Below are 10,553 nucleotides of genomic sequence, written 5' to 3' on the forward strand. Positions count from 1 at the left end.
TCTATTAGCACATCGCAGAGCCAATTAAGTATAATTGGCAGCTCTTAGCATTAGAATATTTTGGCATTTCCATCACCTCAGAGAAGCTGCTGCGTGTGTCACGTCACACCGCCATCCACTTTCGCTGGGAGACGTGTCGAAGAGCAGCAGCTCACGTTTCAGATTTCCTCCTTATGGCCGTCAAAAACCTATGGAGGTCTATTTAGGTGCCCTCGGAGGGGGCACCAAAGTGAAAGGAGGGCAATAAATGATCCTGCATAGCCACAAAGCTGAACATGTCGCCTGTCTTGCTGTTAACTGTGAATCCTGTCATATCAGTGAGTGACATTATCAGTGAGCTGCGAATGGCAGGAGGGCCGTGAGTGTCAGGTATTAGCAACTGCCCTCAATTATAATAGGTTTTGACCCTGCTCCCGTTAAAGTCCATAGCAGAATGTCTACCGGATTCAGCTCTGAAGTAGTGGGCCTGTCATCTTATACAGAGAGATCTTCAATGCCTTTTCTAAGCATTAGCCAATTAATTCTGTCAGATACAGGAGCGCTACGCTACTCCTGCAGGTAGCCTATCTCTAGGGGAGAGTGGAATTTCCCCCGCATTAAATGCAACAATGGTATCAGAAAGGTGGTCAGGGAAACAAGGCCTGTGAGGAAAAGTTGAAAGAACTGAATATGTTTAGTAGGCCTGTATGAAAAAAACCCATTTCACTCAGTTCAGACAGAGTTTCCAAAGCAGGGCTTCACAACTGCAGCCCTCCAGTAGGGATGTGCAAACAGGTTCACCGTCAAATGTGTTTGATGTCGAACCAGTTTGGTTTGACCATTCGGGGTTGAACCGAACCATCCCGTTTGGTCCAACCCCGGACTGAACACCCCCTGACTGTTCGGGGGGTTCACAGATTTTTGTTAAAAAATAGATATAGATATAGATATTTACTTGCCCACTTTGAGGGAGTTGTTGGAGGCGGGGGGTGTCCTTGGAGGTTCCCCCTCCCCCCCCTCCAGTCTCCCTTCAGGCCGCCACCAGCCGTTTGGCCAACTCTTTGGCCCATTCGGTCCTTCCCCCTCCAGCGTGGCGGCCATTTTGGAGGCTGCCGTGCCTGCACAATTGGCCTCTGCGCCACTTTGCTTCACGTGGAACCCTTTGGCCACTCCAAACGTTGTTTCACCCCCAACACCACCCCTTCTCACTCCTCAAAGTACTTCTCAGGACTGCTCAGTCTCTGCCACATGAGAGCAAGCAGACACCTTCCACAGTGACTCCCCCCACCCCATGAAGCCCAGGTAAGGGTGCAGGTGCTCATGGGATTTGTAGGCTTTGGGGGCTAAGAATATAAGAACAGACCCGCTGAATCAGGCCCAAGGCCTATCTAGCAATAGCAATAGCACTTACATTTATATACCGCTCTATAGCCAGAGCTCTCTAAGCAGTTTACAATGATTTTAGCATATTGCCCCCAACATTCTTGGTACTCATTTTACTGACCTCGGAAGGATGGAAGGCTGAGTCAACCTTGAGCCCCTGGTCAGGATCGAACTTGTAACCTTCTGGTTACAGGGCGGCAGTTTTACCACTGCGCCACCAGGGGCCCATCTAGTTCAGTTTCTTGTTTCACACAGTGGTCCACCAGATGCCTCTGAGAAGCCCACAGGCAAGAGGGGATGGTATGCCCTTTCTCTTGCTGTTGTTCTCCTGCACCTAGGATTTGGTGGCATCTTGCCTCTGAGGCTAGAGGTGGTCTATAACCACTAGACTAGTAGCCATTGATAGACTTGTCCTCTATGAATTTGTCTAAGCCCCTTTTAAAGCCACCCAGGCTGGTGGCCATCACCACATCTTGTGGCAGAAAATTCCACAGTGTGAAAAAGTACTTCCCTTTGTTGGTCCTAAATTTCATGGCCATCAGTTTCATGGGACGACCCCTGATTCTAGTGTGTGTGTGTGTGTGTGTGTGTGTGTGTGTGTGTGTGTGTGTGTGTGAGAGAGAGAGAGAGAGAGAGAGAGAGAGAGAGAGAGAGAGAGAGAGAGATTTCTCTCTATCCACTCCTTGTTTCAGCAATTGTAGATAAATTCAGTATCCTTGGGAGGCACCCTGAAGTTATAGGGAGAAATTCAGTTTCTCTATGGGGGAACCCTGAAAAGCCTGACGATCAGAGAGAATGTCCACTTTGAAGAAATGGGTCCACCTCTGGTGGAATTGTGCTGCCATTCCTGGCTATCACAGTCAAGCAGCAGTGATGTGGTGAATATGGAAAGAGGTTGGATCTGTGTTGCACAGCTCAAGAACTATAAGCAAAATTCTGCTGTGGCATAAACCACTAATAACTTAAGATGTCCCTCTAGCTCAGCAGCACTGCTTCCAAAGGTGGTCAGTCATTTAGTTGTCATGGTCAACAGTTGCTGATAGACCTGCCATTTGTCTCATCTCTGCTCAAATGATGGCTACCTATTCTAGCGGCCATCCTCACAGAGGAGAATCATAGAATGTTAGAGCTGGGTGTGGCTGTGAACGTCTTCAGTCCTCCTGCTCAGGGCTGAAGCATCCCTGACAGATGGTTCTCCAAGCTCTGTTGGAAAACCTCTAGTGGAGAGCTCATCAATGCATGAGGGAGACTATTCCACTGTTCAACAGCTCTTACAGTTAGGAAATTCTTCATAAAGTCTAGCCTAAATTTGCTGCCCTGCAATTTCCATCCATGGTCCTCCTCTCAGGAGCAACAGAAAACAAGTCCACGCCTTCTATGTGATAGCCCTTGGCTATCATATCCCCTCTCTGTCTTCTCTTTTCCAAGCTAAACATACCCAGCTCCTTCAACTGTTTCCAGCTGCTCACCATCTTTGTTGCCCTCAGATCCTGCAGCAGTGAATTCCATAAGTTATTTTTGTGCTGTGTGAAGAAGCCCTTTCCTTTGTTCCTCCTGAACCTCCTGCCAATCAGTTTCATTGGATGACTGTCAGTATTATGACAGAGGGAGAAAAAACTCCTCTTTCTGAAAAAATGAAAAACAAAACAAAACATTGAGGTCATCCACACAATCAAAAACTGTGTTCTACCCGGGTTTGGGAGCTATGTGGTTTCTGGTTTTGTGAAAGTAAGGTTAGAGGAAAACCTGGATAGAAGTGATTGTGTGGAAGCAAGGTAGGAGGAAAACCTACCCAGGTTTTCCTCCTACCTTGCTTCCACACAATCACTTCTACGTCGGTTTTCCTCCTACCTTGCTTCCACACAAGTGAAAGTTGGTAGCACACACAGCTCCCAAACCCGGGTAGAACACAGTTTTTGATTGTGTGAATGACCTCCATTTTTGATTGTGTGAATGACCTCATTGAATTGGTCCAGCAGGGTCTGCTGTAGACTTCTGTGTAAATCAGGCCTGCTCAACTTCGGCCCTCCTGCAAATGTTGGCCTACAATTCCCATAATCCCTGGCTATTGGCTGCTGTGGCTGAGAATTATGGGAGTTGTAGGCCAAAACAGCTGGGGGGCCTAAGTTGAGCAGGCCTGGTGTAAATGGACCCTGCTCTTCTTGATGTATTATTCACAGCAGCTGGAAGTTGTAGGACTGATGCAAAACATCCTCCAAAGAACAATGAAGTAGGGATGTGCAAAAAATTTCGGGCACAGAACGATCTGTGCCCGAAATGAACAATTTTGGGTGATTCGGAGCCGAACCGAATCACCCCCGATGTCCCCCGATATTTTTCGGGCATGAGCCGAATCACCCGAATTTCGGAACCAAAAAATTTGGGTGATTCGGTTCATGGTTGATTTTTGGCGATTTTTTTAAGTTTTAGTGACTTTGGGGCAGTTCGGGGGCATAGCATGGGATCTGGGCAAAAGGAGTGGGGTGGGGTGGTAGTGTCTAATGGGTGCAGGCTACCACCCCAATTTCAGGGGGATTGGGCAAAGGGCTGATTTTTGGTAAATTTCTGAAATTTTCATGTCTTTGGGGCAGATTGGGGCATATTGGGGCAGAAAGTGGGGCCTGGGGCAGAATAGTGGGGTGGGGTGGTAGTGCCTAATGGGTGGAGGCGACCACCCCAATTTCAGGGGGATTGGGCAGAGGGCTGATTTTTTGAGAATTTTTGAAGTTTGGGTGTCTTTGGGGCAGATTGGGGGCAGAAAGTGGATCTGCCCCAAAGGAGTGGGGTGGGCTGGTAGATAGTGCCTAATGGGTGGAGGCTACCACCCATCCCCAATTTAAGAGTGATTGGGCAGGGGGTGAATTTTGGTGAATTTATTTTTATGAGGTTTGTCTTCATAAGGTGAAGTGTGCTAAATTGATTACTTCCTCATATTATTCATAGTAAAGGAAAGTGTTAAAAAGTGAAAGTGGGGTCATGAGAGTTGTGTAATTGAAAAAAATCTCATTTGCTATGATAGAATGAGAATTCACACCTCAGAAAAAACTTTTTCTGAGGTGTGAATTCTCATTCTATCATAGCAAATGAGATTGTTTTCAATTAAACAACTCTCATGACCCCACTTTCACTTTTTAACACTTTCCTTTACTATGAATAATATGAGGAAGTAATCAATTTAGCACACTTCACCTTATGAAGACAAACCTCATAAAAATAAATTCACCAAAATTCACCCCCTGCCCAATCACTCTTAAATTGGGGATGGGTGGTAGCCTCCACCCATTAGGCACTATCTACCAGCCCACCCCACTCCTTTGGGGCAGATCCACTTTCTGCCCCCAATCTGTCCCAAAGACACCCAAACTTCAAAAATTCTCAAAAAATCAGCCCTCTGCCCAATCCCCCTGAAATTGGGGTGGAAGCCTCCACCCATTAGGCACTACCATCCCACTCCACTCTTTTGGGGCAGATCCACTTTCTGCCCCCAAACTGCCCCAAAGTCACTAAAACTTCAAGAATTCTCAAAAAATCAGCCCTTTGTCCAAACCCCCTGAAATTGGGGTGGTAGCCTCCACCCATTAGGCGCTACCACCCTGCCCCACTATTATGCCCCAGGCCCCACTTTCTGCCCCAATATGCCCCAATCTGCCCCAAAGATATGAAAATTTCAGAAATTTACCAAAAATCAGCCCTTTGCCCACTCCCCCTGAAATTGGGGTGGTAGCCTGCACCCATTAGGAACTACCACCCCACCCCACTCCTTTTGCCTAGATCCCATGCTATGCCCCTGAACTGCCCCAAAGTCACTAAAACTTTAAAAATTCACCAAAAATCAGGATTTTTCCCAATCCCCCTGAAATTGGGGTGGTAGACTCTACCCATTGGGCACTACCACCCCAACCCAAAATTTTGCCCCTGGGCCCCTTTTTTACCCCCCCAAATCGATTCAGATTTGGATTCGGATTAAATCCGTATCCGAACCGAATCAAGGGTGATTCGGGTGACCCAGATTCGGGCACAAAACAGAACAGGGGTGATTCGGTTCGGGTCCGAGCCGAATCACCTGAAAACCCGAATTGCACACCCCTACAGTGAAGCTATTCTGACAATCAGTGGAAAGCAGGCTAAGGGTGCTTAGCCCGCTTCCCACCAATTGTGAGACTCACTGGGCTTGCAGCTGAGCCCGGCTCAGTCAAAGCGGATCACCCTCTTAAGTACCCCTCCCCTAAGCCTGGGTTAGCGGAGCGAGCGCTCTGCTAACCCGGGCTTTCTGATCATGAGTTGCCGCAGCACAGCTCCGCAACTCACACGTAGACCCCCCAACTGGGAGGCTGAAAAGCAGCCTCCCAGCTTGGGGGTCTCTCCAGCACGTCCTGCGCGCTCATGCAGGGTATGCTGGAGCTTCCGGGGGCCGCACGGACCCTGATCCTCCCAGCCCTGCCAGCTCCATAATGGAGCTGGCAGTTGTGTGGGTGGCTGCTTTGGCCACCCGGAGCAGACAGCTCGGTGGTCTGCGGGGAGAGCGGGCTAAGCCCGCTAACCCTCCCCAGACAGCTCCCACTGATCGTGGGAACCACCTCAGTATTAGCTTCCCAGTACAGCAGCCCCAGCAGCTTTCCATCAGCATCTTAAAAATTGTCTGCAACTCCTTGGGTTCTGTTTAGATTGTACTAATGGTCAGTTTGCCCATGGAAATGATTCTCATTCAGGAGGATTGCAGTGAGCAGTGGCTGCACAGATGTGCCGCAGTCCCTGGGCATGCACGCTGATATTCAGATCATGTCCTGAGGGCTGTAAGTTTGAAAGCCTCTGCCCTCTACCTGTGTCATTTGTTTCCTTGGTGCCTCTCTTTCATTCTGCTTTCAAGTTTATGCCTCTCCTCTCCTTCTCCCACCCTGCATAGTTTTGTTTTATTTTATATAGATAGATGTTCCCCTCTGTGCTAATCTGTTTTTAATGATGCTGGTCTTAGCTTTGTTTTCCACTCATATGTTGTGCTTCTGTTTTTTGCTCTCTGGTGCAGGCTGTGTTCGGGGTTTGTGAACAGAAGGTAGTCACCTAAACATCTGATGGCAATTCAAATGTGTTGAGATTTTTTTCCACCCTTATATTAAAACATCAACAAAATCAACATTAAAATTAGAAATTAGACTAGCACTCTCGCTCTCGCTTAAACTTTACCCATCCTGTGGATTAGGCAGACAGAAAGAGGCACACGGCAGCCAGAGAAATACTCTATTAAAAGGAGGGTGGGTTAAGCATTTGCTACATTTGGCAGTTGACTCTTTCCCAATAACCTACGCACACATACGCACATGCAGCCAGCCAGCTGTGTGCAGGCAGATTTGTGGAAATCAAAGAGCAGGATTTGGCAAAAGCTCCAGCACATTTGCCAAAATTGTCAAAAGAAGCATGCGGCCCTTCAAAAGGGTTACGCTTGGCTCTGTGTTCAGAGGTAGCTTAGGTACCACCCTGCATATATAATTCTGGCACAGCTGGCACCGATAACGAGAATTCACTCTCTAGTAGATCTTTGTTCCAGTTCAGTGAAGGCAGAAGCTGTAAAACTGCATTGCGAGGCTCATCCAGCATTGTGTATGTGAAATACTAAAATGTATGCAGAGAACCAGTCCAGCAAAAAGGTCTTCTAGGTAAGGGAGTATAAAGAAGGTTATTCCTTAGGTAATGCCTTGTGATCACTTAGAGTGTTATCTGGGACGCTGTTGGGTGAAATCCTACCATAGCCATGAAATCACTAGCTAGAGTAAGCCCTGTGTCACAAAGTAGTGAGGAAGATTTGAGTTCTCTGGCACTCTTCTGCAAGCTGAATATTAAGAAATAGTGGGAAGAGGGAAAAGTGGGCAAGATTCTGAGGCACTTTCCACGATCAGTGGGAGCCGCCTGGGGAGGGCGAGTGGGGAGAGCGGGCTTAGCCCACTCTCCACGCAGACGATCCAGCAGTCTCCTGTGGGTGGCTAAACTGGCCACCCACATGACTACCGGCTCCGTTATGGAGCCTACTGGGGCTGGGAAGATTGGGGGCCGCACGCCCCCTGGAAGCTCCAGCATGCCCTTCGTGAGCACACAGAACATGCTGGAGAGACCCCCGAGCCGGGAGGCTGCTTTTCAGCCTCCCGGTCGGGGGTCTACTCGTGAGTTGCCGCGCAGCCCCCGGAAGCTCCAGCATGCCCTGCGTGAGCACGCAGAGCATGCTGGAAAGACCCCTGAGCCAGGAGGCAACTCACAATCAAAAATACCAGGTTAGCAGAGTGCTCGGCTAAGGGGAGGGTTCTTGAAGCGGGTGACTCGCTTTGGTGAGTCCGGGCTCAGCTGCGATCCCGGTGAGTCTCACCTGCAGACGAAATCGGGCTAGGCTCCCCTAGCCCAATTTTGCCTTATCGTGAGAATAGCCTCATTATTAGCCCTCTACACCAGAAACAAAAAAGTCAGATCCAATACAAATTGACTCCCCAAGACAGGGAAATTGCCTGGATCGCTGACATGCCCCCTGCAACTGTCACTTCCCATTTGCATAGGCACACTAGAAGCTGCCTTATACTGAGTCAGACCATTGAGCTTTCTAGCTCAGAATTGTCTGCACTAACTGGCAGCAGCTCTCCGAGGTTTCAGGCAAGCGTCTCTCCCAGCCCATCCTGGAAACGCTGACAGGAACTGAAGCTGGGACCTTCTGCATGCAAGCAGGCAGATGCTCTTCCACTGAGCTATTTACCCCCATTACCTAGGGGGTAAAACTTGCAGCACTCACATATAGTCACTCCCCCAATGCAAACCAAGGCAGTCCCTACTGAGCAAAAGGGACCATTCATGTTCGCTACCTCGAGACCAGCTCTCCTCAGTTTTGCCACATGGCTTCTGAGTCAGACAGACTCCGCATTGCAGGGTGTAATGCCTCTAAATGAATGCAGCTTTTAATTCATTGCAGGGTGTAGTTCTTTTAACGAATGCAGCCAAAATAGAACTATGATTCCCAGAAAGCGCCGTGACATCCCAGGTCCTTCTGATTACACGGAAGGAAAAAAGGTGCCTCTTTGAATCAGATGGCATGCGGTAAGGGCCAGGCACAAAATTGCAGTGCTCCATAGGAGGGAAGATGACATCATGCCTGCTGTCCCAGGCCCACACCGAGTCTCAAGTGAAGAAGAGAGATGGGGAGAGGGTGGGGGGACAGAGTGGGGGTGGGTGAGGAGAGGGCAGTGAGTGGGAGTTCCAACAGGCATGCTGGAACTACAATAGAATTGGATGCTGGTGGGGAGTTTCGACTGCCAGATGTCCCCACTTTTAGGGGTGTGCACGGAACTGGCTGACCTGGTTCGGTTTGAGTCCAAACTGGACTTGAACCAGACTAGGCCGGTTCGGTCCAGGACGCCTTCAAACCCCTCCCTGGGGGGTGGGGTCGTGGACCTTTTAAAATAAAATAAAATAAAATATTTTTTTTATCTTACTCCATTCAGGGGAGTTGTTGGAGGTGGCAAGGGGGTCCACAGAGGTTTCCCCCTCCCCTGGAGGGCCTCCCTTGGCCCTTTAGGCCTGTTCGGGCCTTCCCCCTCCGGTGTGGTGTCCATTTTGGAGGCCACTGCGCCTGCAATTGGCCTCTTCATGACCCAGGCCACACAATGGCCAATGGTGCAGGTGCAGTGGCTTCCAAAATGGCCATCACGCTGGAGGGGAATGCCCTAACGGGCTGAAGAGCTGGCCAAATGGGCCGGTTTGGGCTGCAAGGGAGGCCGGTAGGAGGAGGGGGAACCTCCACAGACCCCCCTCCCCACCACCTCCAACAACTCCCTCGAAGGGGGTAAGTAAAAAAAAAATTAAAACTCAGGTCCGCAAACTCCCGGGGGTGTTCGGTCTGGAGTCAGACCAAACAGGGGATGGTTCAGTTCAACCCCGAACCTTTGAACCAAACATGTTCAAATGTCGAACTGGTTTGCACGTCCCTACCCACAGTTGGTATAATTCATGTAACAGATTTCAGAAATCCTCAAGGCTGCAACAAATAAGAAAACCACTTGTTCTGAGTCAAGGCCAAGAAGAGAAGCTTTCCAAAACAAAGAGAGGCTTCCAGAGAGCCAAGGTTTTAAAAGAAAATTGAGGGACCCTTTACCAGTTCCTCACAAAGAGGATGCCATACCTTCCTTCTTGTTCAGTTCTCGGACTCTAGTGCTAAACACCGTACACATCTGGACTTAATACACAGGTCCAGCCATTCATGTCTCAACCATTATCCAGGGGAATGCACATTTGGCAGCGCTCATAAAGTCGGTGTGGAGTTAATGCCGACAGTCCCCGACATACTATAGAGGCTATCAAGTCCAGTATGCCTGTAAGAAGTATCCAGCTGCACAGCCCTAATCTTGATTAGACTGGTTTGCACATAGCAGAGTCTAATCTAATCTAATCTTATGACTGTCATGCCATTTTTGTCTCCTCCCCTTTGTTGGTTTGCTTTACATCCATCCTGAGGAAGAGTCCTTGAGATGTCCAAAACTTGCATATTAGTTCCTGCTGTAGCTGTCGCAGTCTGGCAATAGCCCACCCTGTAAACAGGGCAGAAAACAAGCAAATGAAATGCTTGCTTCTCCCACCTTTTGGAATTTAGGGTTGCCACCCAGTGGAAGTCTTCTTCCTTGGCTCTCTCCACCCAACTGCCAACAGTATCTTCAACCATAACTGATGTGGAGTAGGAATGCAAGTAATCATGGGCTAGGAAACAAAACTCAAGAGATCACAAGATACCTGAACACAGTTACTGTCTGTCCCCTGATAACTGAGCAAAGAGGCACCTTTTTAAAGTGGTGATTCTCTTTATTTCGCAGGGGGAGAGCAACTGGCCCTCTCCATCCCCAGCACAGCATCCCTCCAGTGGCTGTTGCTGGCATCTTTCTTATATTTCTTGTTTAGACAGTGAGCCCTTTGGGGACAGGGAGGCATTTAATTAATTTATTTATTTCTGTATGTAAACTGCTTTGGGAACTTTGGTTGAAAAGTGGTATATAAATATCTGTTGTATTCATATTTACTTAGGGAGAAAACAAAACATTAATCCAATTTATATTCTTAAAGATTATTTTCTAAATCCTCCCCCACAAATGAGCAATGGATAAATAAATCAAAGAAGAATAAATAGAAAGGACAGGGCGGGGCGCCTTGGAGGAGGGGTAGCACTGTATGTT

Source organism: Hemicordylus capensis, chromosome 2 (genome assembly GCF_027244095.1).
Source record: "Hemicordylus capensis ecotype Gifberg chromosome 2, rHemCap1.1.pri, whole genome shotgun sequence".
Lineage (NCBI taxonomy): Eukaryota > Metazoa > Chordata > Lepidosauria > Squamata > Cordylidae > Hemicordylus > Hemicordylus capensis.